General features: G+C 44.1%; 1 pseudogene; it reads right to left on the bottom strand.

Moving 5' to 3' along the window:
• Positions 1-626: 626 nt before the first annotated feature.
• LOC126266794 (uncharacterized) lies at positions 627-1,353 on the bottom strand (annotated as a pseudogene).
• Between the last annotated feature and the right edge of the window lie 2,247 nt (positions 1,354-3,600).

Genomic DNA, 3,600 nt, shown 5'->3' with positions numbered 1-3,600 from the left:
GCATAAACAAATTGTCCTTCTTTCCTACACTGGTATCCGGCTTCGGTGTATTAAGTGAAATTGAGTTATTATTAGAAAAAATATGTTGTTCTGACAAGAATAACGAAGAATGTTGTACCTTTTTTCAATGTAAGGTGGTAATGTACTCTTTCAAGGCACATTAAATGTACCATCAGCTATAGAATGGAATGCCCAGAGAGAAAATTTGAGCCGTGCCAGATTTTCCCTCTTAGTGCGAGCAGTTGCCTTACCATTTCTTTTTTCAAAATAGGAGTATTTATTTGTTTTCTGTTCTTGTGGTAATGTTCTTGTGCAAAGAACGGAAGACTAAACGTCTACCTGTAATGAAAAAGAAGAAGTACAATATCTGTCAATTTTTAAAAATTAGCGAAGACATATTTTATAAATTTATGTCACTGAATACTGTATAGTATCGCGTGACCATTGTATCCTTTTTGCATGCAGTTCAATCGTCATTTCCCATATTATAAGTACAACTGTACCAGCCACTTATGTAATAAGTTACATAATGGATTGTCAGTTTCTAAAACTGAAGCTGGATGTGAGGTAGTTATCTCTGAACCACATCACATTCATGACGACCATGAAATTTCATTACAAAAATATTACAATTCACTGAGGTAGATTCTTGGAGTAAGGAATGTTTCGTAATGGTGTGGCGGCAGCTCGTGGTCAAGTTGAGCTACAGATGGATAGCGCCTGGCTGGTAATCCGTAAGGATGCAAGCGCTCATGTTCATAACAAAGTGGGTGCACCATAAATGTCCAGAGTCTCACGTTCATACACTGAGGTACCAAAACTTGATGGAGGTGGTGGTGCTCTCCTGCGGTAAATATCATAGCCAAGTCTGGCTACACCATACTCAGTGAGACGCTCAAAAGAAGCAACAAGGGGCAAAGTTGGTCGTTCGTACGGGCTATAGTCAACACCTGAGCTGGACCGACGTTCATATGGCGACCTGCGAGGTTCTGGATAGGCAGGACGCCTTTCCACCTCTCTCTGGGTGCCATCATTGGATGTGGAGGCCCTCTTGATTGATAATACGAATCATAGCCACGATGAGTACCATCAGAAAATACATTTCTTATACCAGGTGGTGGTGGCTGCCCTTGGTCGTCTTTCAATATCAGGACTGTTGTTCCTCATATATGGGGTAGCTCTTCCAAATCCCCTGAACCCTCCTCTTCCCAGGACAGGATCCAATCCACTTCTGAAGGATTTGCCTCTGCCACTCTTCTTTCCTGTCGACTGCTAAACATTGATTTGGACACCCACAAATTCTGCCTTATTTAGAGCTTTTATAACTTCTGACGCCATCTCTTCCGTCATCATGGTCACAAAACGGCAACGATTTTAACATCACACTCCTTGACAACACCATACTGCTCAAACGTCTTGTCTCCTTAGCAGAGTGTAATTGTTGGTAACGTGCTTGCCTCACACGCAGAGGGACTGTGTTCGATTCCGATTCCCGGCTGGGTTGGGGACTTCCTCCACTTGTGGACTGTGTGTTGTGTTGTCCTAATCATCATTTCATCCTCGTCACCGACACGCAAGTCGTCCAACGTGGCGGCGACTGAAATAAGACTTGCACTCGGTGGTCGAAGTTCACCGGATGGGGCATCCCGGCCAACAGTGCCAAACGATCATTTCAATTTTTTTTCTGCTCAAATAACTTTCTCAAGTGTTCTGGAATGACATTTCCTGGAAGCCTGCCAATAAGCATTTTTGTTTTTGGTGGAGTGCTTCAAGCCCTGATATCGGTCATGTTGCTCCAGTACCGCTTTTCCATTAGTCTGTCAGATCACGACCCACAGCTAGCCCCAAACTTCAATACGTCGTCATTCATGTGTCTGCAACGTGTAGTCCTACATCCATTATGTATATTCCCGTACAGGCAAGACATTTTACTTTAAAGTCGTTTGCCCGATGTCCGCAAAAGAATACGATATTACATTGCCTGTGTTATTCTGAATTACCATGCAGTGTTTCTATATACATGCATTGCGTCGTAATTCGGAATAACACAGGGGCTGCAATATCTAATTATTCTGATTTAGGTTTCCCGTGGTTTTCCTTAACGATTTTAGGGCAAAGCAAGAATTATGCTTTTCCCCGCATCGTCCTCGAACGAATCTAGTGTCCCTCCTAAATGAGTACGACAGGATAGAAATCTCTACGCATATTTCTTTCCATTGCAATACTAATCGAGGTGGACTCGCATTCGGGAGGACAGCGGTTCAAATCCACATACATAATTTTAGATTAAGCTTTCCGTGGTTTTCTGAGACTATTCCTTTGAAAGGGACGCGGCCTGTTTTCATTCTATGTTGGTCGCTGCCCACTGGCGAATCAATCAACACTCATTTGTAGATTCATTCACATTATCTCTTGCTACTTCTTATTTTTGGTAAATGATTCTCGTATAATTTACTCACTTGTTCGTATAACGAATCATCGATTTTTTTCTTTTAACTAACGTACGTATCAAATTCATATTGAGCTTCAAGCATTTTTATTGTCCATTTAGTTCTATATGGTAATTTGTTGCAGAAGTATTCGCCACAGGCTGTTTTTCATTTTTCCGACAGCGCGTCTGTGAAACACAATAAAAATAATAGGTGGGTTTTGACTTCTTATTCGGCTCTGACTGGGTATACTCTATGGGCTATAAATCTGTGAAGTTCGCTTGAGAGGGTAATACGCTAAACTCATAGTATTGTTGTTCGTGCCGAGGACAAACAGACTGCATAATGAGGCGGACGTGCTCCCCAAGGCCCGATGCATATCTGTATTCATCCATTGTGCCTTCCAGAACGACAATATTACCAGGGAATGGCACGAAAACATTCCCCAGACCGTAACGCCCCCTCCTCCTTGCAGGGTGTTGCTTTCAGAAATTTTGCGTCATATGCGCCAACAATGACCTGTCAGATGGAGCACAAACCGTGGTTCGTCCGTAAATGCAATCTGTCGCCACTCGTTGGGCGGTTGCGTTACTGGCGGGCAAAGTCCACCCTTCGTCGTCGGTGGACAGCAGACAGAAGGGTGCAAGAAGCAGGCAACTGCTGCGGAAGCCCATACACAGCAACGTTCGCTGAACGGTTGTGGTGGTGACACTGTTGATAGAAACTTGGTTCATCTTGGAGGGAAAATTGCTCCAATATTGCACGTCTATTCGCTCATACGCATTTCCGTTGTTAAGACCCGTCATTTATGGCACCACAGTCAACTCACCTCGGCGCCAGTTTTGGACAGCGCCACTTTTGCCATGCACGGTATACTTCAACCACAGCGGCACGCGAACAGTTCTACGAATTTAGCCGTTTCAGAAATACTTCCACCCTTGGCACGAAAGCCAATGACCATTCCCTTTTGTACGTCAGCTAAATCGATCTGTTCTGCATTATGGTAATAACAGCATTTAGTCAGCGTTCGGTGGCTCCTCCCCCCCCCCCCTCCTCTCCCAACCCCCCTCTCCGAGACACGCTTTATGTATCCTCCAATGCCACTGGCTGTCTGTGACTGGTTGTTGCACGTTGACGGACATAGGTGATGGTCACATTCATGTGAATGTAC

The sequence above is a fragment of the Schistocerca gregaria genome, chromosome 4 (assembly GCF_023897955.1).
Source record: "Schistocerca gregaria isolate iqSchGreg1 chromosome 4, iqSchGreg1.2, whole genome shotgun sequence".
Taxonomy (NCBI): Eukaryota; Metazoa; Arthropoda; class Insecta; order Orthoptera; family Acrididae; genus Schistocerca; species Schistocerca gregaria.
The sequence above is the reverse complement of the archived record's forward strand: the minus strand, read 5'-3'. Positions and strand labels throughout refer to the sequence as shown.